Consider the following 26615-nt stretch of genomic DNA (forward strand, 5'->3'; position numbering starts at 1 on the left):
GGGAGGCTAGTTGTTGTTAGTGTGTTTTCTGGGATGATAAGGGAGGCTAGTTGTTATTGTGTTTTCTTGTATGATAAGGGAGGCTAGTTGTTGTTATTGTGTTTTCTGGGATGATAAGGGAGGCTAGTTGTTGTTAGTGTGTTTTCTGGGATGATAAGGGAGGCTAGTTGTTGTTATTGTGTTTTTCTGGGATGATAAGGGAGGCTAGTTGTTATTGTGTTTTCTTGTATGATAAGGGAGGCTAGTTGTAAGTGTTGTTTTTTTCTGGTACGATTAGGGAAGCTAGTATTAGTGTGTGTTTTTTGTGGTATGATTAGGGAGGCTTTTTGATAGTATGTTTTTTTCTGGTGTGATTAGGGAGGCTAGTTTTAATTGTGTTTTTTTTATGGTATGATTAGAGAGGCTAGTTTTTAGTGTGTTTTTCTGGTATGATTAGGGAGGCTTGTTTTTAGTGTGTTTTTCTGGTATGATTAGGGAGGCTAGTTGTTTGTTTTTCTAGTGTGATCGGGGGGGGGGGGGGGGCTAGTTGCTATCAAATTAACTGGACTTTGATTGCAGGTTCGAGGTCCAATTGTTGGTTACAGATTGTATCATTATGAGGCAGTTGCTAACACATGCCATACCCCTGAAAAAGATCCTAAAGAAAAAAGACTGATATCTTAATCACTTGAAATTTGCTGATGATCCAACAATATTTGGTTGAATGGAAGCATGACTTAAAGAGGTATCTACAGAGATAGTAGAACACATCTTCTTATCTGAAGAGTTCCACCGAGATAAGACCGTGCTGGGGGATTGGCAGTGCATGTACGAGGTGCATCCATACCCTCACCATGGTTTTATATATAACGTTGTTGATTGCAAGTAAATATCCGACATACTTGAATGCCACAAAATATGTAGATGCGTTTCACGTTGAAGGAGCTGGATAACGTTTGAATCTATTGCATCTTTGAAGTGTTGATATCGTGTTTACGGCAAAGGATTGTTGGATTTTGGGGTTGTTTTTGTTAATCGTCAGTTGTGTAAATGTGCTAATGGTTTGTGGTGAAACATGTAATGTCATCTGCAGAGTTAAAAAGTCATCACTTCTCATAACTTCATTATTTCTCCATTACTATTCACATAATGTACATGTGAATGCTTCTATAATTCAGAGGGATAGAATAGCCAGCATGCCTGCTGAGCTTTAAGATTGGGATTCCTAAAACTTGCTGAGGGCAATTGTTTGTGGTCCTGTCTGAAAGTTATGACATTTTTGACCATTTCTTATTCACAAAAATCTGTCCAGTTATTGATGTTCTAGGAAGCACTGCAGCAATACTGGTATTGTGTTGTCAGATGGGGTGTTCTAGCCCAGTGGTTTAGGTGTTTGTGTGCCAAAGGCTGGGGTTTGTTTTCCAACATGAAAACATGTGAAGATGTCCCTGTCATGATGGTGCTATAATATGTCTTAAAGAGGCATAAAACCCCACTAACTCACTCGCTTGCTCACTCATACACTCACTCACTCACTCACACACTCACTCACACACTCACTCACACACACACACACTCACTCACTCACTCACTCACTCACTCACTCGCTATGGGCAGGACAAGATTTTTCGACAATGCATCATTTATCACTGCAGGATGTTGACGGGCATGCTGATTTAATAACAAATAATGTTTTCAACCAAATTAGATGTCAAAATGACGTCATCTAATAACAACATAATAATGTTTCTGCTGTGAGTGAAATTGGCAAATTGTTTATGATCAGTGATACTTAGAATCAATCATTGGCTATGTGGTTCGACCAGATGTGCTTCTCAATTAAAAGATGTAGGGTTGGGACGAGTCCAAATTAACTACCCAGTACCTGACACCCTATGACCCATCCCTACCCAGGTACCCGCTAAAGGTCTCAAGTGTTGGCTACAAAATGTCTAAATGGAAATTATTTTACCACAGCCCTGGCAAAAACTACGATTATGATCTGATCATGCAAACACTGAAGTTGACTGAAGCTTTATGAAGCTTTAGAAGTATTGCGTGCCTAGTCAGAGAGAAATGCAACATTAAGGACTTGTTGTTACCAAGTAGTTTTATTGTTATTTTTATTAAACAGCATATCACATGACAAACCACAGGTCCAGGTAGTCCTGTGGGAACCCGGTTCCGACTCTGGACCCACCCAACCCGAGCACCAAGTTCCCTGTCCCTACCCTAGAAGGATGATGTGCTTTCTTCTGTTAATTGACAAGAATTGTGTCTGGTCTTTTAATTGTACGTACCCCGTAAAGATCCAGGTTAGATTAGTTCTTCAGCAACCCATGCTTGCCGTAAAAGGCGACTATGATTGTAATAACGGGTTCAGAACGGCAGCCTCACTGACTTGGTTGATGCATGTCATTGTATCCCAATCTTGTAAATTAAGGCTCATGATGTCAACTACTGGATTGTCTGGTCCAGACCTGATTATTTACAGACCACCGTCATATACCTGGAATATTGCTGAGTGCAGTGTTAAAAATCAAACAAACAAAAGAGAAAGAAAATAATTGGTCAGGATTTTCTGATTTCCAAACAAGTTGTGACATTATTCTTTCCATATTTGAAAAGGGTATACATGCATAGAAGGATTACAGATTTACGATTTCGTTTTGGTAAAATATGTTTTTTGTTTAATATGATATACTATTCAAAAGAAATTTAGGACCGCCTGATTCTCTTATATTACTATAGTTATGCCATGACAGATTAATTGTAGTAATATGAAAGAATGGGTGGTCACTCACTCACTCACTCACTCACTCACTCACTCACTCACTCACTCACTCACTCACTCACTCACTCACTCACTCACTCACTCACCAAAGATCATTATGAGCACATCTGGGATTCAAACCCACAATCATTAATTAGATCCTTTCACACCTAGGGGACACAACTGTGCAGTGAATTCGCATGGCTGTAATCTAGCTTTGGGGATAATCATCAAATGCCGACCCATTAAATTACCGTCTATTAATAGTGCTGGAAGCTGTGACACCAAATAGTTCCCAATAATGTTGATCTGATACATCATCTATTGTGGGTTCCATACACGGATCAATATTTCTGTTCCACATTCTTACGGATGTTTTGTGTTCAGTGCGTCACACATACTATCATGCATTGGGTGTTCTATTTCATGTCAATGTGTTGGTTTTAATGAGTAATTCTATATCACAGACTAACAATCAAACAATGTCCCATCAAACAACAGTAACTGCTAGTTTATAACAACTCAGGTATCAGAGGGTCTCCATGGGGTGAACTGTTTAGCGTTAAATAACAGAAAAATGCATCATAAACGTAAGATGGGTCAAATTTATAATTATAAAGATTAACGTAAACTGTTCATAACTAACTGCTTCGTGCAAATTAGAACTTTACCGTTTATCTTAATTGTGCTAAAATTTCGTAAAATTTGTTTGTAACTTTAACGAATGACAAAAAAAAAAAGTCAATGTTTGGTATTTGGAAAACATGAATTATGGAATTTAAACAAAAGTAGAACCAGCTGTGCAAAGGTGTCCCCACAGACAGACGATCCTCATTCGCATAGATATGACAGTTTGTCTGCTTTTCGCGTGCTTTTTTAACGGACAAAGCCTTAAAAAGATAGTGACTACTGACTTCTGACTTCTGACTTGTAACACCCCCCATCTGGACCCTTGTATTATTTTCAGCAATAATGAATGATTGTTGCACCATGAAGCTCTTCTGCATTGGCGCCAGTACCGTAACCATGTTGCGTGACATCGTAGAACTACATGTATTTCAGTGTTATCAATGTTACATGGTGAATTCTGAAGGACATACCTCAATGCACAACTTTTTAACCATTTGCTGATACACACAACCATATGGTAATTATCATACTAGCTTATAGAGAGATTTTGGCCATATGGCGCGAAAGTTTTTCAATACTATCAATATTTTGCGACTGTAACTGTTTACACAGTTTGTGATTCACTTTGCTTCTTTTGTTTGGGAAAACACAGCGCAGCGACCTACATGATTAAAATAAAGGACAGATACCTACATCCATTCCATTCCAACTGCAGCATTGAACAGGTTTTCTTTAAATACATGTCAGTGGATTTGTCATCATGTCAAATAATCCAATGGAATCAACACTGTAGGGGTGTGAAGGTTCTCATCAAGCTATGTATGAGAGTTGTATCGATATTGCAATAGTGATTTTTACTGTGGTAAGAGTTGAACCTATCTTTCAATTGTATTCATTGTGCTTCTAACTGTTAATACTATTTGTGAGGATATCCTCAAACTACATGCCAAAATCACTAAAACAACAAAGTTAAGTGGGTGGCAAATACCCTGCCAGTTCCCTTATAGGTTATCTCCCTTGCAAGAGTTGTCCCCCTTTTTTACCTCTTGTATTGCAATAGTGTTTCAGGGGTTTATCTTGACCTGGTCAAAGGCCGATATTCAGTACCAACAAATATCAGTAAAAATTCCCAATTCATGTTCTTATAGTTTTTGGAGGTGGTTTGTATTTCACTGATAACAGGGTGCTGTTGTACAGGTGATCTTAGCGCTAAGGTGATTGTAACTCCCATTCCTTAACACAGACTTACAATAGTCATAGCGCTAAGGTTGTTTTAAACAACAGCACCCAGGACCAATAAAGGAGGAAAGGCTGTAACTCATAGTTTAGCATTATTGCTTTCAATGCAGTTTAAAAATGCGTTGCTAAAATACCGGATATAAGAAAATATAAACATTTTAAAAATTCCCATGTTTGGATAAAATAACATATTTTTTTAAAGTTGCCTGACAAGGGCACTGAGTTTGGAATCCTTGATGAACTGTGTGTTTTTACCTGTGACAATAACATTGCAAATGTTGTGTCTATCTTTCAGTAGTATTTTTAATCATGACAGTACTATTGTGTGAGTAAACATGACCTCTGTCACCTCTAACACCCAGATGTATACAGAGTTGGATCCTTCTATACCAAACCCGGCCACTCTCCTGCTTGACGATCACAGACACAATTTAGCAAGTATGCTTCAAATAACTCCAGCAGTTCATGTCGATTCCGAACATAGTTCACTCAACTGACACATTTTCCAGGAGCTTCTTTAATTATCAGCCATTGTTCAGCCACAGATCCACGGAACAAGCAGGATTAGGTACCAACTGTTAGCCCACATTCACCATCATGTGAACGTCTTGCCGAGCTGGACGGTTCACCCTGGTCTCCATGGATTCTTGCAATGCTTGCAGATGCTTGAAAAGGATGCTTCCAGCTTATAAGCATACCGTCAAGGGATTCTCCAATTAGTATTGTGAGTTTTATGCTATGTTACTTTGTGAATGATGCTTTTTTGGATTAGTTTTTTTGCCAGACAGATCAGCTAACATCCATTGACTGTGTGTCAGGGTCATGGAATGCTGTAAATTATATTTGCGTTTGCGTATGAATATAACATACATACTCGTCTGTGTTTTTGGTTTGATGGAACAACTTGCAACGATAAGTAGGCTGATTGCTCTGTGCTGTGTATTTGATGAGCCGAATATCAATCTTTGTTCAACTATCCCCAGTGAGAGTGGAACTTAAGGAAATATTGATATTTTTGATAGGTTTCTTTTTGTAGTTACTGTTAATGGCAAGAAGTATTCGCTTTGTCTCATCTGGTGAAGGACGTAGGTTACACTGACATTTTCCATCTTCATGGCACATTATGGATCAGTGGCTGTGGTCCTTGTTCTGTCTCTAGTGGGATCTAAAGGCTGTTAGGTAGCTGGTACTCACCGGGCAACTGTTGTATCATTGGGGCAGCTTTGGATTTTCGCGGGAGATGTATTGTTTTCTGTCATTGTATTTATCATGCAGGGGAGACAGGGCTTTACTGCATGCTATCATTAGTGTTGTTTCAATAAATGATTTGGTTTCAGTTTACAATAGTCATGTCATGAAATCTGTCAGCGATTTACTTTCCTATTATAGAATAAGAAGCGACAAAAAACATTTCCATTATCATAGGAAATCCATTGTACGACTGCGACTATACCTTAAGCATGTGTTTATGAATCACTTTCAAACAGTGATGACTTCAGATGTTGACGAAAAGCGTAACCTTGCCCAAACAGTGGCACCCATCAAAAACACATGCAAAGGCAAGTCGAGTGTTCACCTGGAAAAATAATAACATATCCATTTTAATGAATTGGGGGGGCTGTTGGAAATAGATGCTTGCTTGTTTAACTTCTTTGATAGGCATTTAGAAGTTGAAGTACTAAGTAAGGATAAGATATTATGGATAAACAACTTCTATATTACAATTAAGAGCGACGTTATGGTGAAGGTTCTAACACCGTTATCAAGCAAGTTTTCATCCATAATATCTTATCCTTACTTGCTTGCTTGTTTGTTTGGGTTTTTTTTTACGCTGCACTCTAATAATCCATCAGTATTCCAGCAGCCTGTAAATAGTCTGAACTAGACAAACCTGTGATTGGTATCACGACCTGCTTTCCATGTCGTCATAGGGGGGAACACAATTAACCTAGTCACCAAGTCTGACCTCCTGATCCATTAAGTTCACTTATGACAAGCATAGGTTGGTGAGGACCAAGTTCTCAGGGTCACTGACAATAGAATTGAGTATAGCATGAGCCAAGCAGCATAACGTCCTTTATTCTGAAAATATACACAGCCTATTGTTACTGCTATGTTCATTGAAGATGTGGACCGCCCCCATGGTCTAGTGGTAGAGCATCCACCCGGAGAGCGGAAGGTCCGGGGTTTGATCCCCAGCCGCGTTATACCAAAAGACGTTAAAAAGATGGTACTTGTTGTTACCCTGTCTGGCGCTCGGCATTAAGGGGCTAAAACAGGGACTGGTTGGCTCGGAGTCAGTATACTGTGTCTGAGTGGGGTATTCATGTTAAACTGCGGCATGGTATCTCAGTGAGCTAGCACTATAAATCGGCATCAGTCCGGACTAGTACAAGCAGCCACACAAACACACACACGTACATGCACGTCACTATATAAGTGCAATAATCTTGGACGTGACGTTAAACCCCATTTCACCTCACCTCATTGTAGACGTGTGTGGCAGATGGTGGGAAGTTGAAGAGAACAAATGTTCAATATGTTCAATTTTTATATTCTCATTCTTGATCAGTCATTGATTCAATTTTCAACAAATCATTCATCTAGAAATTTTAACAAATTTTCAACACTAACTGTGATAATGTTACTAAAAATTCTGTTTTTCTCTGAATTGTTTTAATCCAAAAATGTACTTATACTTTTCGACATTTTTTCAAGCCAAATGTATCCCTTCTCCAATGTTTGTGGAGGTGAAACGTATGTCCCTTCATGCATTGTTAATTTCTTATTTTTACAAAATATTTATGAGTTATGAACAGCAATTTTGTATTTGTTAAAACTCTCCAGAAATGGTTGGGAAATGAATGTTTTTTGTGACGAATTGTGTACTGTATTAAAAATCTATACCACAAACAAAACACATGGAAGGCCCATCTGGTGATATTTCAATCTTATCTCTGGCCATCCTGATACTGTTTAAAGTGTCAAATGTTGTCATATCAAGGACGTACTTGAACCGAAACAAATCATTTTACTAAGTGCACATTGCCATTGTGGAACACGAAAATCCACAGAAATATCAATACTTTCCTTGAAGTGTTGGTCAAGATGGACAGGAGGACTCTTGTTAGTAATGATTGACACTTGGCCGCTGTCAATATCGCCAACATATGGTCATTATCAGTCAAGTCATTGGCATTTCCGTGGAAACTGATTATTGTCCAGCCCTTGTTTGTTCTGTGTAAACAAAAAGTAGATGAAATTTTACAGAACAAATTGTGATTAGAAGTCAGAGGTGCCGGGCATGGCATCTGACCTTGTAATACTTTATTTTCACTTGTTTTGCCCTATGTCAACAGATCGTATAGGTGCAACAACGTCGGTTCGTGTTCATCGATATCAGTCAATTCAGCATTACCAGGGGTCAATTATACCAGAGCGTGCGTGCATATGTTTACTTCATTTCCAAAATCAACATCGGATTTCGAGAGGTTGCATGCTCACCAGAAACAAATTCAATAGCTATCGTTAAAGCAATATTGAGATTTTTTCCCACAAATGAAAAATCAGTTTTAATTTTTATGGATCTTGAGCATGTTTCAACTTGGCCATTATTCTCATGTGCCCACAACTACTTTAAATTGATAACCATATTGACAGTGTTCTAATGATGATTTGTGGAAAGAACATTGGTCTGTCATGTAACTAGGCTGTTATTGACGTCATGCTTTTGTTTGAGTCTAAATAAACATGAAAATAATAAATTTGAACTAATTGCCCCCAAGGGGTTCAGGGATGTTTAAGATGTTATATTTAGTGATCAGAGTTAAATGGGATTTCTTGTTTCTGACTTCAGTATAATTGATTTTGGGAGTTCTAATTAGCAGTGAAATAAAATTATCTCATGATATTGAGTAAGTGGGTGCATGAGTGAGTGAGTGAGTTTGGGAGCTTAATATGGGATGAAAGCCCGAAGTGATGTGGGTCTCAGACATTTACCGATTTGGTGAAACCCACTAGCACAGGTATGGTGCTGGCAAACCTAGAAACATCATCAGGGTGATCTGGGATTCATAGGTTTCTGGTGTCCCCAAGGGACTCAACTCTGCACAGCATCTTAGGCAACTGGGCCACCTGTGTCCCCAATGATGCTGAGATTTTTTAATTGAATTTTTTTATTTTTTTTTAAATGACATTAGGATTTTTTAATATGAAAAATTTATACAAGTTTGATGAAAATGTAAGACTCATTGTAAGGTATACAATTATCGACTATATTTACAAAACTGTTTCTAAAGTTTGACTGCCTATTTTCTAGCTCTGTTTCACAAACCATTAGCCATGGGGCAGCCAAGTGGTTAAAGGGTTTCCTCATCACGCTAAAGGCCCAGTTTGGGTTCACCATATCAGTACAATTCATCTGTCTCATCGTCCCTGAACCATATTCTTTCCCTTCGGCCCAGCCCTTACAGTAATGCTATTGCCCTATCTGAAGAAAGTCTAGATTTTCCACAGGCTCAGAAGCTCTCATCTCAATGGGGTTCCTTGTCTTTGCTTTGGAGTTGTCTGTTTCTGTCCAAATTATATGATTTCAGAAACAAAGCATTAGTCTAGCCCATCTGTGATGCTGGACTATTGCAACAAGCAGTGTATGACCATATTCACTCACTCATTGACCACTAGTGAGAGTGAGTGAGTGAGTGAGTGAGTTAACAGTGATTTGAACAGTATTCCAGATATACGACAGCATGTCAGCTTAATGTGGTAGGAGAAACCCTAGAGAAGGGGTATGGTGCTGACAAACCAAGAAACTATTATTCAAACCCACAATCATAGTATCTAGTGTGCCCTTGGGTTGCAAATCTGCACAGTGAATTGCATGCCTTAGACGGAAGGGGGCCCTGTTTGTTAAAACTTGTAATCTCAATCTACTTTTGAAGTTTCTAATCTTGTGAAAGGAAAAAAAAGATTTCATATATGTTTTTCATCGCAACACAGAACAACTGTCTGTGATAAAAAAAATAATCCTTCTAGCTTTAGATGCTATCATGGAGCTCCATTTACAAAAAGAAATCTTGCAATAAACCGAAACATTTTTCCTTAGCTGTTAATTGCTGGATGTAATTTGAATTCTAAGAGACTGTTTGAAGCAAGAAGAGGGAGGACGCATTAGGTGTCAGTGGTGTAATTGACGTAAGGACAGCTCGTCATTTCTTGCGTGATTATATGTCTATTTCAAGCATACACTCAGATCAGCAGAGTTGCTGGCGATGGACGCTATGTGAAGAAATGCTATTACACAGACAGATATAGAACTCGGTGTTAGGAAAGAGAGCTCTGTAATTTGAAGTGCTTAGGGCAGTGTCATTTCACATGTATCAAATTTATTTATTAAATTGATGTCAAATTTTCTCTATTATGTTGTATTATTGTGATTATTGGTTTATTAGGTTTCATGTTGGTCAAGTAAGTAGTTTGGAGTTAGGGGGATGGTTATTGATTTGGCTTCAACACTGCCCGTCCCTATTCTGACATCATATTGGTAGATAGAAAAATGTCAAATAGCAAACTCTCTGTTGACCTCAAAACTTTAAATACATTCTCTTTTAAGACTTCTATATAATGTTTTGTGCACAAAATGTATTGCCACACATCCTTTGAATATTGTAGCTACCATAACTTTGCTTTTTGTAGCCTACTGATGATGGCTGTAAAAGGAGTACCATGTTCTAACAACATTAGCTCTGCGGTGATGCAGCTGTTTCAATCAGAGGGGGTTTATTGTGATTTGACACCTCTGATTGATCAATCAGAATGGAGCTCTTTCCATATTCATGGTTGAATGTGTGTCATTATAACCCAATCAGTACTCATAATATCAGTCACTGGATTGTCTGATCCAGATTATTATTTACAGGCAGCTGACTATAGTTTGATTATTGGCGTTTTAACAAGAAACTATGTAAGACTTTAATAGTGCAGGTACTAGCTTAAACCTCATTGACTGTGTCTTGTTCAAACTGAATTTAACTATAATAGATTATTGTTACTTCCTGGATGTTTGGGGGCGGTCTGGTAGCCTAGTGGTAAAAGCGTTCGCTCGTCACGCCGAAGAAACCGGGTTCGATTCCCGACATGGGTACAATGTGTGAAGCCCATTTCTGGTGTCCCCCGCCGTGATATTGCTGGAATATTGCTAAAAGCGGCATAAAACCATACTCACTCACTCACTCACTCCTGAATGGTTGGATGAAGTGTTTTCAATTTAAGTCCAATAAGATGTGAATGCCAGAGTCATCATGGTTGAGACAAATATCATAGGACTGATTGGAATACAATTGATTTTCATTCTAAAATGTTGGCATTCTAAAAGAAAATTCTCAAATCAATTTGGTTGTGGCATTTTGACATTTTTATGTAATATATCCTTTAATAAGCTGAAACAGTCCTTTGAAGTGCTCTAATTAATTTGTCAAGGATTAATTTAGCGTACTTTTCTTTCATCAGATATTGAAGTATAGTGTAGTTGGAAATTGCATCGTTTGGTCTGTGAATCTCGTTGAGGCATATTGACCTTTGAAATACAAAGGGATTATATTTGTTATTTGTTTGATGAGTTCTTTCAAGAGGATATGAACACTGTATCACATGGGTAGGAATGTAGCAGTGGCAAATCATCTACTCTCTTCAACTTTTTTGTATAAACGAAAAAATATGAGATATTTCACAAAGATTAAAATTTGAATGTTTTGAGACAGAATTATGAAGACATTTATGTGGATGCCATGTGGTTGTTTTTCATCTGTTTTAACACCACAAAGAGCTCAGCAAGGTTGACGAAAGACAATACGTATGCTCGTTCCATTTTGTTTCGACACCAGTGGGACAAAATTGTTGTTATAAAAACATGAATATTAATGTTTCCATTAGCCTTTTGTCATTATTTGTAAGTCTTTTTGTCAGTTGACATGCTGTTACAAAAATACTATGCTTCATAAGTAAGGACACCTGATTTATGCATAAAAGCGCCTTTTAAAATATAATGGAATTTACATATTTGGTTCATTCAAAGTACTTGATTCCGTATAGATCATCAATGCTTATTCAAAGTGTTGCCGCTTCCGTTTTGCTTTTCTGATGCTAAGTGTGCAGTGTTAGAACCAGGCTGAAACCATAGCCCAAGGTCATTGACCCCTGAAGAAAATAATGACCCTCAATTTCTGAGTAATTTTGGCCCCTGGATTATCTGTGGGGTCGATATGGGTCCCTGTTTCAGATCCCTGATTCTTCACAGACTGCCCCTTGACCCCTGATAGATTTAACTCTGAATCACAAAAACTGCACCCTCTCGTACACTCCCTCGCGGTAAATGGAGGCTGCTTAACACGTTAGACAAATGTAACCTCCACACTATGTTTCACTTGACATATGCGCATGCTACAGACCATTTAGATATCTTTTTTATATCTCAAAGTTCAAGGTCACTTACTAATTAAGATTATTGTTGAATACTTATGACCCTTATAACCTTAAAAGGGCACGCCAGAAACCTATGATTGTGGGTTTGAATCCCGGTTCGCCCGATTATGTTTCTAGGTTTGTCAGCACCATACCCGTGCTCGTGGGTTTCACCGAAGTGGTAAACGTCTGAGACCTGCATCACTTCGGGCTTTCCTCCCACATTAAGCTGACATGCCCTGATATAACTGGAATACTGTTAAAAGCGGCGTTAAACCCAACTCACGCAGTGTAACCTTAAATTAATATGGGTGGAGTCTGCATCTAAATACATTAGATGTCAAAGGTCAAGGTGACTTTTTAGTTTCTGATCAAGCTCTACTCCAGAAAACTTCAAGAACCTTTCATATCATGTGACATTTTTTACAGTTCTTTCCATCATACCAAAACCTTGTTGTGAAGCATGTTTGTTGATGCAACATAGGTTTTCTTGGTACAAGTCATCTTGTGTACCTCCATCTTATTCAGCAAAGAGCATTATGTCCACCATCGTACAATATTTGAAATATATTATTATCCCCCGCCCAACAAAGTCCTTACGTCCGTCCGTCACATTTTGTTTCCGGAGCATAACTCAGAAACCATTCAATATTTTTTCATGAAACTTTGCAGGTCTGAACTGGTGCCTTTTGCTATTTAGAAATTTTAGAATTTTTTATTTTTTACGTTTCCATCGCAGCAAGATGGTCTTAGGTTCCAAACTCTTCTTTTTTTTACAATTTCCATGACAAGTTCCACCTTGGTTAAAAAAGGCTAGGGTTTGTTTAGATTTAATTATGTCATAAATTCTGCAACAGGGGCGGGGGATATAGCCACGTTAGTGGCAAACTCTTGTTTTAAAATTGAACCAACATGTGCTGGTTTGCTCGAGATCAACTCTTCCAATTATGATATTAATGTCAGATAATTGTTTAATGCTTTCTGCAATATCATTATTTTCCATTTATTGCCATTATTGTCAGATGTATTGCTAAATGTCATTGCCATCAAGTGGCAGCAGTTATGAAAAGTATAGATAAACACATTGCAGATCATCATAACAGGTCAATCAATTCTGACATTATGTTGTTAAACCTGTGTAGGAAATTGTATATTTTGATATAACAGCAATCTGAGATTTATGACATATAGATGTGGATTTATCAGACCAAGCTGTCTATATCTCGTTAATAACACTCACACCTGGACAGGTATCTAGGACAGCTTGAGGCATTTCTAATAACATTAGACGTCTATAACTTGTAAATATCTCCATGCCTGCATTTCTCAGGTGCTCCGGAATAGTGGATATGTCAATATCTTACTAACGCCGAAATTACGACTTCGACCTTGATACTATATTGGTATAGATTATATGACAGGGTGTCAGCCTCAAGTGTACATCATTGACGATCGGCTAATGGTTGTAAATTACGATACTGACAGCTATTAACATGGGCGATAGACTTATACAGATGTCTAGACATGAACTTCTTGTATTGAACAGAAGCTAGGAAACTTTTTCAGACACAACAGAAGATCCTCAATGGTTCTGTAAAAATGAACAACCCTTAAGACAAATATTTAATTAGCAAGGTCCATGAAATAAGGTAGGCAATAATTATTTTATGAACAATCAGAAATCACAGGTCCACATGATGTGCTTGTGACCGTGATGGAAATGGTCAAAAAGATTATGTTTGGCTAAGAAATAATATTTGGTGCCGTGTGGGGAAAAGTGGGTGGTGGGGTAGTTTTGTCGTTTAAGCCCATAATAAAGCCCATGATGCCAGGGACACATGAAGATCCGGGGTAGAATAGGTCTTCAGTACCCATGCTTGCCGTAACCGGTGACTATGCTTGTTGTAAGACGCGACTAGCGGGATCAGGTGGTCAGGCTCGCTGACTTGGTTGATGCATGTCATCGTATCCCAATTGTGTAGATCGATGCTGATGATGTCAATCACTGGATTGTCCGGACCAGACTCGATTATTTACAGACCGCTGTCATATAGCTGGAATATTGCTGAGTGTGGCGTTAAACAACAAACAAACAAACAATGATGCCAGGATATAAGCTATCAGATTAGTCGGCTGTGCTGTACATCTAAATATACACCACATATATACACCGTTATACAGCCAGTATATTACTGAGCGCAGTGTTGAACAACAGACAAACCTTCCTTGGTGTTCCCAGGATGAATATTGCTGAAAGCGGCATCAGTCTGTGCTCCTTCACTACAGAACGGTAAAACATGCTGGTTTAGACTTAATGGAAACAATGAACATTTTCTGAAGTTTAAGGATCTTTGAATTGGAATCTTTGGTTTCTTCTTTGTTATTGTAGTTTTATGTGATTATTTGGAAAGATTTTTCATTCCACATATAATCATTGATATTTATTTTATGGACTCCCGTGTTTTTTTAATTAACTTGTCTTGTTTTAAGGCTTCCAGAATTTAAAAACTATCATAATATCTGGACTTAAATATTCATTGACTCTGCTCAATATGATTGCTTTTCCCTACTGAAATGTAAACTAATCAAGTTCTCATTCCCGGATGAATCTGGGCATCCTCTTTATAAACACAGACTCAGCCATGGAGAATAATCTTGTGTGACAACCGCATAGTTTGTTGTCCATAAACTTTGAAGAGTCAAGTTTACTTTTCTTAGAAATGATCAAAATCCTATTTTTCTTAAACCTTCCTGGCATATTCTCCGTCAAGAAATTGGATGAGTTGGGTAATACGAATGAAAAAGACCATTTCTCTATTAAAAGTTGTCAGTTTCAAATGATCTTTTGGATAACCATACATTTTTTGTGCAAATATGAAAATCTGCATTTAGTCCTTTAATCAATATTTTCATAACAGAGAACTGTCATTTATATGGAATGCAAATTTTATTATCATCCTATTTTCACGAATTGTTTTCCTAAAGCCTTTTAACACCCTAGACTGATGAGCCGGCCATATTGAGACAATAAAACACATCCCACAAAGCAAAGTAATGAAGGAAAACTTAATTTGTGTTGGACAAATGTGCGTCACCTTCATCACCGAGAGATAAGTCTGTTTGATGCAATGATGAAAACAGAATAAAATCGGCAGAAGATCAGAAAGGATCGTCATTTGAATAAAATCAATATCAGTTGGCGATGGAATGCAGCAAGTGCTGGATCCCGCGGATAGTCAAACAGTCGGTATCGGTTTGCCGGATACCACCCGCGGCCACCCACTCTTGATCTATTCCCCTTCCCATGATGCACCAGTGCCGAGTACCAGGTCTCTGTATGTTTGTTTATTCAGACAGGCTGGAGATTCAGTATGGTGTACTGGCTCGGTCAGACATGAAAACAAAGTGCATGTGGATATTAATATATCGCTCCATGCACATGTGTGCGTGATTATGCAGTCAAAATATTATGCCATAGTGGGGTGACAGTGGTTGTGTACAAATAGGTGCATGTGTGTTAAACTGTCGTAACTCCCTTGGGTTTTAATAAGGTCAAGTAATGTGATTTGATTATGTAATTAGTTTTAATGGGTCTGTGCCATTTAATAGAGCTTGGGGCATGCTAAAAATGAAAGGTTATTAAGATTCGATTTTTTTGTTACTCGGCAAATATGTTTTAAATCAGGTATGTTTACATAGGTTTTGATGCACGGGATAAACATTTTAGTTTTTGCTGCTCAGGACTTTCATGTTTTATATATTAGTTTTCGTTCTTGTGTCATTCCTAGGGAGTATGATAGCTTGTGCTTAATGTGATATTAAGTGATGTGATATTGGGGGGAATGTTTTGATTATACCAATTATATGATTTATTACACATTTACTTCACGGCTAATGTTCAGGTATGATGGGAAAATAAACTTAATTGTATCCAAGCAAGACTTCGGAATACATCAAGCTTGAAATGTTGATTTGGTTTGCACTTGGCTGTTGAGTAAACCTTATGATCACTTTGGTATGTGAATGCGTATATTTACAATGACATTGAAGCTGTAAACAGTTATTTAAAGGTGTACCATGAGTTATGTCATGATGACTCTGTTGTTTGTCTTTGAGTGAGGGGGAACAGGTGGCCCAGTCATGTAAGGTGCTGCACTTCACTGTGCAGAGTTGTCTCCCTTCAGCGAACCAGAAGCCTAAGATCATGAGTTTGATTCCCAGTTTGCTCCTGATTATATTTCTAGTTTTGTCAGCACCATACCCCTGCTCATGGGTTTCACCGAAGTGGTAAACCTCTGAGATCTCATCACTTCAGGCTTTCCTCCCACATTAAGCTGAAATGCCGTGATATAACTGGAATACTGTTCAAAGTGGCGTTAACCAACTCACTCACTCACTCAGTTTTGCGCCACTTTTAATATTTGGGGCTTACAGTTCTGGGGGATATATTAATTTGTTTCTGAATATACTGGAAAATCAATTTGGTCACTGGACAGTTTGTACAAAAAATAAATATTATATTGGTATAAGGAACTGATGCTCGTGTAGAGCTCTGTTCACAGTTCTTTTCCCTTCAGTACTTTGTGAAATCTCTACAACTAATGTAACACAGGGAAATTTTATACTTAGTAACAAATTTATGTTCATTCACTATCAGCACATCTGGTTCTTTGATATTGACAACCAAGATGTAATTACATTAGAATAAGGGAGCCATTGAAATAGACATTAGCCATGTTGAATTTCTTGCCAAAGAAATGGACTTTGATTCTCAGCATGGGTTTCCTGAAAGTAAGGATTCCCAGTTCCGTTTTAGTCGTTAATTAATTGAAGATTTCATTATGTTTAATTTTGTGTGAACATTCTTCTACACTTGAAACAGCTCGGAGCTTTCATGTTGAGCTCGATTTGCAATTAAATGAAAATAAAATTGTGACTTTCATTCGGGAAAAGAAGATTTCATGTAAACCAAAATGTGTTATAGAATTGGGTTTTATGGCTAATTAGATACAGTGATTGGTGACCTGCGATGAAGAATGCGTGTTGAAAAACTCTCGCTGATGTTTGATGCTCGGCTTCATGAGGCGTTAAGACCATCACGAGCATTCACTGTGAGAGAGTCCTGTTAGTGGTAAAAGGAATGGGTTTTAGATTCATCGTTAGAAAATAAAAATCCTGTTATTTTGTCATATTTACCAAGTCTATTCTATAAGTTAATCAGTGTCATGTTTCTGGGAGAGACTATTCCATGGTCTGGGGGATAGAGCACCTGCCTGGAGGACGGAAAGTCGGTGGTTTGAGTCCCAGACATGTCATAATAAAAGATGTCAAAGATGGTACTTGCTGTTACCCTGCCTGTCGCTTGGCATTTAGGGGCTAAAACAAGGACTGCTCGGTTCTGAGTCAGTATACTTAGTGTCTGAGTGGGGTATTTTTCTTAAACTACTGCATGGTATCTCAATCGGCAAGCAATATAAAACAGGCATTTGCCCTGACTCGTATAAGCAGCTAAACACTCAAACACATGTGCATGTAGGTCGCTATGTACATTTAACCCCATTTCACCTCACCTATGTGGTTGGATAGTCTCCCTTGTTTGCTGCTTCTGTCATTTGGGTTCATTGTTGTGTGTGACCCTTCTTGATGGGAACTGTGTGTAACAGCACTATGGGGGTCTTAGACATGTTTCTTGGTTTGTCAGCACCATACAATGCTCATTGGTTTCAGAGTAAAACCTGCATCACTTCGGGAATATAGCTGGAATATTGCTGAGTGCGGCGTTAAACAACAAACCAACCAACCAACCAACCAACCAACATGGTCTGTAAATAATCGAGTGTGGACCACACAATCCAGTGGTTTATGTCAATCTATGCAATTGGAATACGATAACATGCATCAACCAAATCAGCGAGTCTGACCATCTGACCCAATAAGCCATGACAAGCAAAGCAACACAAATTCTACCACTGGGACACAGTTAGTCTCTCTAACTGATCTAAGAGCATATGTTTAATAACATTAATTAATTCATTATAGAATGTATGGTATCAACTGATCTGAACTGAATAAGTTTACCTACCTACCTACCCAGCCAGTAGGCTGAACAGACCCGGTAGGTTATTGGCAAAAATATCATGCCATGGCGTGACAGATTAACTATTATGAGTTACATGAAAGAACCAGGTGGTCCTTAACTTCTTTTGAGTAGCATATTTTTTACCAAATGTCTTGATGAACAGCTGAGCGGTGCCCCTTTTCTATAAAGCAAGATCTGGTTTGTGGATACTGTTTTGTGTAGGGGTATTTTATTTCATGCTCTTATCCTCCTGTCTTGTCCTCAAATCTTTTAACAGCTAACAAGGGGTGGAACCAGAAAAATTCTACCCTGAATCACCAGGTTATCCAATTTCCTGATTAAGATGCACTAAAATTATGGCATCAGAGTTTAAATTTCTGATATGAAATTCAAAAAAGCATTTGAAGATAGTATTTGAAATGTTGAACAGGTTTCTCTGTCAAAAATCTAAAAAAAACATTCCCAACTTTAAAGTGTTGGAGATAATCAATGTTTATTTTGTTGCTTCCTACGTCTTATCACTGTTACAAGGAATGTTAAAAGTTTTTGTCATTGTCATGTTTTGCCAGTTACAAGTGCTTTTTTTCTGTCCATCTGTCGTTATTGGCATATATGTTTCATTTTGAGAATTAACAGGTATTAATTTTTTTTACAGTTTTGAACATTTCTTTAGAAAAGTTTTTATTTCTGTGAGCGCCCCCTTCAAACAGACATCCTGTGTTGTGATTCGATATGGGAAGTGTACAAGAACATGATGTTTGTTTAAGAAAATAATAAGACTTTTTGAGCTTTTGAACGCTTGGCGCTAAAGATCCATCATTTTCACAGAGCATGAAAAGTTAAAATTAAGTATGTTAAAAGCCTTGGTCAATGTTTCAGTGTGCAGTGCAATTGTGGTCTTGGCTCCCTGTTAAAAGATTTTTATTCATTGTATTGACGAAGTTCTGGGTTCAATGCCCTGCATGTGTACAATGTGTGAAGCCTGTTTGTGGTGTCTGAATCCATTATATATTAATCGCAACTGTAGTATTGCTAAAACAGCTTAGAACTCACTCACTCACTCACTCACTCACTCACTCACTCACTCACTCACTCACTCACTCACTCACTCACTCTCTCACTGCTTATCAAAAGAAGAGATCAAATGGATAGGGGGGTCAGACTCAGTAAGTGGTTGATTACGTGTCATCGTTCACAATATCAATCACTGGATTTTCTGGTCCAGACTCAATAATTTACAAGCTGCCGTAATTATCGCTAGAATATTTTTGAGTGTGGCATTAAACAAAAAACACACACACACACACCTAGTGAACAAGAAAAGTTGATATTTTTATGACACACACATTCCAAAATAAATAAAAAGTTTGTTCCTTCTTGAATACAAGATGTGAGTTTAAGATTAACACAGTTGCACCCAGAAGTCCAGGGTGATGCCAGGATGAGATAAGATGGTACCTGCGATAACCCGAGATATCAGATTAGTCGGCTGTGCTGTTTATTTAATATACACCCCATGATAAACAGAGATTATCGCCTGTGTCAACAAGAACGCTTCATCATTTACATCACATTGAACTGATACGATCATAGCTGCTCCTTATCACCCAGGTATTAATGACCATCAATATGTTGCAGAGGGGAAATTTCTAATGATGTTTTGAAAAGATAATCAAGTTATTGCTAAGTTCAGTACTCAGGATGTGTAATTGGATGTTGATCAACATTCTATTTTTGTGTTAAGTTTAAATGAGGTTATGGTGATAAGAAAATGGAGGATGTGTTCTCGGTGATAAGCGCCCACCTGTTCCGAAGATGTGACGGTTGTTTCATGTAATGTACACTCAGTGACCACAGAGGCAGGGCAGAAATGTCTTACATGTGGCGTGTGGCCCTGTTCACAGCACACAGGTCACAAATCAGGTGAAGTAAAGCAGCGTTGGTCGGGAGAATAGTTGGATGGGTGACTGTGTTCAGTCTCCTGAAAGTTTTGGGGCTTCGGGGGGCGGTCGGGTAGCCTAGTGGTTAAAGCGGTCGCTCGTCAAGCCGAAGACCAAGGTTCGATTCCTGACATGGGTACAATGTGTGAAACCCATTTGATGTGTCCCCCACGGCGTAAAACCTCACTCACTCACTCGTTCACTCGTTCTCACTCACTCACTCACTCACTCACTCACTCGCTAGGGCTTCGGTGTCTCCTCAGTCAAGTGACTTTAGTCGAAATATGCCTCTGTTTTTTTTACTGTTAGTCTTCTTGGTTGTATACTCCCCACGGAGCTGAGAATGAAAATCGAGTACACACTAATCATTTGACTGTGGTAATAAAAGCACATGCACTGAGCGTATGGAGGCTAGTGCAATATAAGTACAGACAATATTTGTTATGATAGGAATAGAATTAAAGTTCCTGTGGTTGGGTGCCCAATAGTTGCATAGTTTGGTGTAATGGACAGATTAAGATTGATGTGAAGTGTAATTTCAAACTACACTCGCTTAATGTAGTCTGATTGAAAACCAAATATGCAAGATACCAACTTTGACACTCAAAAAATGGCAATAGGGTAAGTAATTGTAATGCAATCCTTGAATTTTTTAAGACAATTGCCAGAATTTGGTCTCTTTAAATATCTTTGACTCTGGGTGCCAGTTCTTGGCCTTAACATCCTGGTTGAGTGCACGGTGATCTTGGAATCTGCAAGTCTCTATGTTACTGTTTCAATATGCAATGTAAATGCCAGTATTGATATCCCATGTCTGCCATTTGAACTGGATTTATGGGAGAAAATAGAGTATTCTTCTTTGGTTATCCACACCAGTTCACCTGACATTAGTCATTATTATGTGCCTTGAAGTGCTGCAACCGCATAATAAACTTCTTCCTTGCCAAAAGATTAAATGGATATATCAATATGAGATATGCAGTGAGACTTTTGATGCTACGAGCCCATGTAGTGTCGGTCCACTCAGATTGATGGACGAGTGTCTGGCAGGAGAAGTATTCTTCACAGAGAGACCCTTGGGGAAAGTTGACAAGTTACTTGACCTTCTTGAATGACCTATTACATTTTTATGAACTCAATCAAAAATACATGATTCTGATATTTTTTTGTTCTTTATTAACTTTATGTTAAGAATTAACTGAATTGTGTTAGCAGAGGTTTCTCATTCATATGGATATGGTTTTGTCGCTTTTATTTATGTGATACATTCCTGAAGAGGTTCTTGTTCAGAGTAGGTGGTTAGTGACCTATGCTTGTTGTACCAGCAGAATATTGGATAATAGGGCTGTTACAATATCTGGTTGTGCCGTTGCACTGTGATGGTGTGGATCGTTGATCCTGGGATCAACTGAAGACGCTACCTCTATTACATCATAACCATGAATTCCCATGTTGGCTGTCATCACACTATATAATCTTTTACATTTTCAACAGACGTCTTCTTCACTGCCAACTGTCTCTGAACTAGTTGTGAGGTAAACCCTATACTGAGGCTTAATCCAACTGCGCATGTGGGGGGCGGGAAATCGTTACTATTTTCTGTGTGTGCTGATCTAAACATGAAAAAAAAATTGATCAGGATTGGCACAAGGTTTGATGTGTTGTCACACTGTGACTTCTAGATGCCTCTTTAAGATGAGGATACAGGCATCAGATGCCAAAAGATGGATACAGCATTCGGGGTAAAGGCATGGCAAGAAATGGGTACAAGGACCATGGACATGTATTTTTTGCCTCCTGTTAAAATATAGCTCCAACTTTGCTAAAAATAGTTCAAAACCTCATTTGTAACACAACCAGGTAGCAAATGTTAAGATATTAAGTAGTTCCTGTCTGTAACTGTAACCACATAAAAGCACTCGTGTAGTAATTAGTTCTGTTTGAAGAATAAACTTGTTTACTGAAAGAGTAAAATGTTTTAAAATTATACCTGCAGACTGATTTTGGCATGATTTGGACATCACTTGTGTCATCAGGTGAAAATTGTATATAAATAGCTAAGGCCATTGTTGATGACAGGCAAACTGTTAGCTTCCAAGAACGCTTAAGTATATGTATATACACCACTTGTATTGATATATGTGAATCCTTTTTGTTCTGAAGATAACTAGAAGCACATACATTCAAGGTCAAGGACATGATGAAAAGGATGATAAGATTCGGAAATGAAAATAAGACAAATGAAGAGATAGAGCCCGATTTTTATAACAAGACAGGAAACAAACATGATTGATAATGATCCTGCCCTGGTGCAAGTGAGTGCCTGTATATCTAAATTGTTTGACTAGAGAAGTTTTTATGCTATTGTTGCCTTTGTAAGTAGGGATATAGGGGATCTACTATATTGTAGATTCTCAAGGGCTGCCGCTACATCTGCTTGCTTTGATTGGTTTCTGCAAAGGCCCGCCACTTATAAGATTAATTCAGATGGAAAAAACAATCTGAAATGTCTTTTCGTTTGTAGTTATTGTACACCCACAATAAAACTCATTTCCATCACGGTCACTGTTTGTCCTTCGTGAGTCACGTCCCTTGGAACTGAGAACCTTTGGACAATTGTTGTGCCAAGGTGATCCCCATGGAACAGGATTTGGGTGGCATTCATCACCACTCGACTCTTTCTGTAACCTGCAAGAAGACTCGTCCCCCTATTGATGAATGTTATGTGCGAAAATACGACAAACCAATCAGAATGCGCGTATGATTTCAAGTTCTTCGTCAAAGAATCCCTCAGAAATAATTTTTGATTTTACATATGTCTTGCATCTAAAAATATACCCAAGACACAGTTAAATGTGTTCAATCATACTGTATAATTCCGCATGTCCCGATGTGCTTTAAATTGCATCTGAAATATACCAGAATATACCCCATTACGGAACGAGTTGACAATTGTTTTAGGTATGCCCGTTTATGCTAAGACGGAACTCGGTTGCAAAAATGGCCATGAGAGGGGCATGAGTCGCTATTCAGCTTGTCCCGGAATAACACGAGTTGGTCACGAATGCTTGGGTGGCTGAGTGTCCTAAGGCATTGTTATTTGTGGAGTTGCAGCTGTTCAGCAGCTAGGATGTCCTTGTTGTGGGACTCTTCCTGGTATTGGTTCTTGATTTTGTCCACAATGCTTGTGCTCATCAGTTAGATTAGCAAGTAAAGTATCTGCATAACTTGCTCTTCCAATACTAAGCTGCGACTTAATGTCTCTGAACATGGTGGAGTCGACTCGACTTAATCATTCACCCTTTGATATTCATGCAAGGTTGTCCCCATGTGACCACCTCCTGTGTATCGGATGTATGACAGTGTGTCATCATGTTCCCATGACTACTTCCTGTGTGTCTGAAGTATGGCTGTGTCTTCATCAGACAGTGTATCAACACCACACTTAGATGCCAGTGTTGCTGTGCCATGGACAGCTTTAGAATTCACATATCTCATGTTCCCCATCCGTCTCTGACAGGAAGGGTTATGTTATCATTGGGCAGATAAACCATCTCAATCAGCAGACACTCTGCAACCCTTCTTCCGCAGCCTCCTAACGCACCCTAGTGCTCATGCTTGAGTGGAACTTGGTGTTGGGGAAATAGTTTTGAAGCTTTTTATCAACAGTCTGTATTGATGGTGTTATTTTTTATAAGTAAACTGTACGTGTACAAATGAAGTTTGAAAAGGCTCTTTCTGTTCTGTAGTGCCAAATCAGAAAGATACTCTCGTGAATAAGGCATCAGTGGTGTAAGGGTGTGATGTATGACCGGTATATTGGTAAATTGAGGTTCATTCTTTCCACATACGTATCACAATTTCATGTTTGATATATGGGGTGATTTAAAATTTATGAACTTTAGTTCAGACCTTAATGTATATGATTGCTTCTGAATCTAAAATTAAGATTATATATTATACTGTGATAAGTATCGCAATATGGTCTTGTGCATTGCAAAATACTGATACATTTTAAACCTCTAATACCCATCCCTAGTGTCTGGAAACTGGTAAGATGCTAATTTCTAAAACAGAATTTACATGATTTCAAGAGTGAGTGAGTGAATGGTGTTTGATGCTCTAGTCGACATCATACCAGCTGTATAATGGGATCCTGTAAGTAACCAGACAGCAGTCACGGTATAGTGATCTATAAATCTTCTATTTATACTGAGCAGCCATTGTGATCATCAAATCCCCAGTTTGGTTGGTTCTTATTAGTTAGAAGTTATTGGTTAGTTATCCGAGGTTCAACACAACCGAAAACTGATAAATAGAGAAGAAACACTTAGGGACTAAGTTTTTACTTCGACACAACCATAAGTTTGACACACCAAGGTCGACACAACGGTGTTTGACTGTATTTTCAACTTCGAATTCTATCCCTAATTTTGTGCGAAATCACATGCCTTGAAGTCTTGTACACTCAAGCATATCACACGACTGTATTGATCATAAGATCCCCAAGTGGAACAAATTTATTTCCAAAGAATATTATAAGCTCATAATTTCAAATCACATGATATATGCATTCAAACACATCATGTGACTATGGATCATGTCACTAATCACCCAGTGGAACAAGCAGATTTCAAAAGAATTTAATCAACCCATAACTGCAAGTCACATGACACGTACATTCAAGCATATTACATGACTGTTGATCGTGTGACAATAAAAACCCAGTGAAACAAACTGATTTCCAAAGAATTTAATCAATCCATAACTGCAAGTCACATGACTTGTACATTCAAGCTCGGTCACATGACTATTGATCATGTGACCCCAAGCCAAGTGTTTGGCAGAGAGTTGATGTTTGAGTCGGTAGATGGCACATATTGAGTGGTGAATCTGGCTAGAAATGTGTAGAGTCTATAACAAGCCCTATACAGCATGGTGCTCAATATGAGATATTCGACAGGTTGCTTCTGTTGGGAAGAAATGAATGATTTGCCCCATGGGCAAGTTTATGCTTAGGGGATGGTTTGTACTGGCAGGGAAATTTACACATATATGAAAAGTACGAGAGCAGTGTTGCCAGATGGCGATATTGACGTAGACTGGGAGGTCCCGTCTTGGAAGGAAATTAATCAGTTCCGTTAAACAAATCACAGATGTATTGTGGAAATGATCAGACTTGATGAGAGAAACTGATTTAGTTTTTAAATATTTTGGAAGAATTGCATAATGACAGGTTGGTTTCCTGTTTGGGAATGATCGTGATTGCCTAAGACTTTGTTGTTGCTATCTGGCAAAATGTGTCAAGATTGCTGGAAAGTTTTAAGATAAAGCATTTCTGGCCTCTCAAACATCTCATGTTGTTTAATAAGTGAATGAGTTGAATGGAGGTCTTGAAGGCTGTATATCAAACACAATTAGACATGCAATCATGCAGATGGCCCTCTTGAAATTGGCTTGTCATTCACGGGTAAGTATGTATATGCTGCTCAACTTGTGATAGGAATTTTGAGATATTAAATACTATTAAAAAACTCAGAGGACAACAGCTGATAGAAATATGTACTTGCGTTTGTCATAAGCAAAATTCAGCTGCAATAGAAACGTTCCATGGTAGTATTGAATACTATTTGTATGACAACATCTCCAAGCCTTAATTAAGAAACAGTCCCCACCTTGACTCTCAGAATATCCCTATCTAAACTTGAGTAGTGTATGTGTTCCAATATATGTAAAACATCTCATAGATATTCAATATAATGTAAAAGTTATAAAGTGTCTACAGCATCCATATTGAATTTTTCTTTAAATATTTTAATCTGATCTACTGATAATTCTTTTTTCAAAACTATAATAATGATGAGGATGCCTTGTTTGTCATCTTCAATCTTAAACACCACAATAAAACAAATCTTAAAGTCATTTTCCGAAATAACAAAATGGAAATCTTTCTTCAGCAGCATTGACCTATGGCGTAAAGATATTAATAAAGAGTGGTGTATATTTTACACCCCCCTAAGGGACATTACTCAATCATATTAGACAAAGTACTACTGACTGCACAACTGATTATCATCGTCATATACACAGATCAGCCCAAGAGGCTTAGCTCCAGATATTTCTCCTTACATTTTCATTTAATGTTGTCTGCTGAAGGGAGTTCTCCTGCGACGGGACATCCCACCTCCCCAGCATCAGTTAGACGAACAATTAATCGATTTGGACAAATTCCATGATGAAAGGATTCAGATGGAATGATTAATTATGGCGGGATCATAATCCCTGCAGGAATGACCGAAATCATAGAATAATGGCAGAATTGCTGGAAGGTGGATTGACTGATCTGGGTTTTATAGACAGAGGTCAGGGGTCTCCACGTTCACAGATCCAGGAGGGTCTTGGGTGCAGTTGGACGTTCCAACAGGAGGCGATCTGGGAGGAATTTAGTGGTGTCCACCTTGACCTTACATTCGTAGGGGAATCTCAAGACTGACTTTCCCCTTCTGTGTTTTGAGGT

General features: G+C 38.3%; 1 protein-coding gene across 3 annotated transcripts in view; it reads left to right on the plus strand.

The window, feature by feature from the left end:
- LOC124141355 (choline transporter-like protein 1) overlaps positions 1-26615 on the plus strand; it is a 269963-nt gene that overhangs the window by 110089 nt on the left and 133259 nt on the right. Inside the window, exon 1 of one of the 3 annotated variants that reach the window (XM_048400218.1) lies at positions 5327-5345. The exons of the other annotated variants lie outside the window; for them this stretch is intronic. The gene's annotated coding sequence lies outside the window, so the exon portion shown is untranslated. Of the gene's footprint in view, positions 1-5326; positions 5346-26615 lie in introns of those variants that run through there. 3 annotated transcript variants of the gene reach the window in all.

This window comes from Haliotis rufescens, unplaced genomic scaffold (assembly GCF_023055435.1).
Source record: "Haliotis rufescens isolate VD_foot unplaced genomic scaffold, xgHalRufe1.0.p SCAF_2, whole genome shotgun sequence".
Classification (NCBI taxonomy): Eukaryota; Metazoa; Mollusca; class Gastropoda; order Lepetellida; family Haliotidae; genus Haliotis; species Haliotis rufescens.